Consider the following 887-nt stretch of genomic DNA (forward strand, 5'->3'; position numbering starts at 1 on the left):
TGCTTTAACAGAGAAACGGCTTGCTCCAGATGAACAGTAGGAGATTGGTACAGTTCTAAAAACGGGGAGGGAGGAGGGAAGGTATGATGACAAAGTCCATTTATTTCCAGCTGTGTGGATGCTTCACGTTATTTTTTCAAATGTGAACCTATACGAAAAGCAGCTGTAGCAAACAAAATATGCTCAAGGACCAAAGATTTCACAAATAATTATCCAAGCAAAGAAAATACAGTAGAAAAAAAAAATATATATATATTAAAAAGATGTTACTATATTTGTACACACCAATAGCAATCAAAAGTGCCTGATACCTTCAGAAAATTGAAGTGAGAAAAATATAGTTTTGTGGTTTAACCATACATTCTGTTTTATCAGGGACACAAGAATTAAACAAAACAAACAAAAAACATAAGCTTGTGAATAAGTGGTGGAGGAAATGCCCTATTTTTTCTTGGCAAATACTTGTATAAAGTTAATGTTCTTGTCAGTGTGATGTTATAGGTACGTGTGTGTGTGTGTGTGTGTATATGTTTGTATGTGTATATATGTACATGTTATGTGTATATACACACACACGCGCTATATTAAATATGGTCTAGGAAAATGTAGCAATTAAGGAATGTTTAAATAAAGTACAATGTGTTTTCCCAGGTTGCAACAGGATGTCATAGGACAGTGGGCACCTTGCAGTGAATTTATAACCCACACCTGAAAATTTGGAGTCAATGAACCAGTCAGGATTAGGTGGGATTCAAATAATGTCTTTGGTTGCAAGAACAAAGATTACAGTAATTCATTGGGTTGCTTGTGAGCCATAACAATTTCACAAATGGATAAATGTTTGACTAGCTGATCCTGTTTTAACATTTTTTTTGTACTGTAATGCC

This window comes from Gavialis gangeticus, unplaced genomic scaffold, assembly GCF_001723915.1.
Source record: "Gavialis gangeticus isolate Ggan-Ray unplaced genomic scaffold, GavGan_comp1, whole genome shotgun sequence".
Taxonomy (NCBI): domain Eukaryota; kingdom Metazoa; phylum Chordata; order Crocodylia; family Gavialidae; genus Gavialis; species Gavialis gangeticus.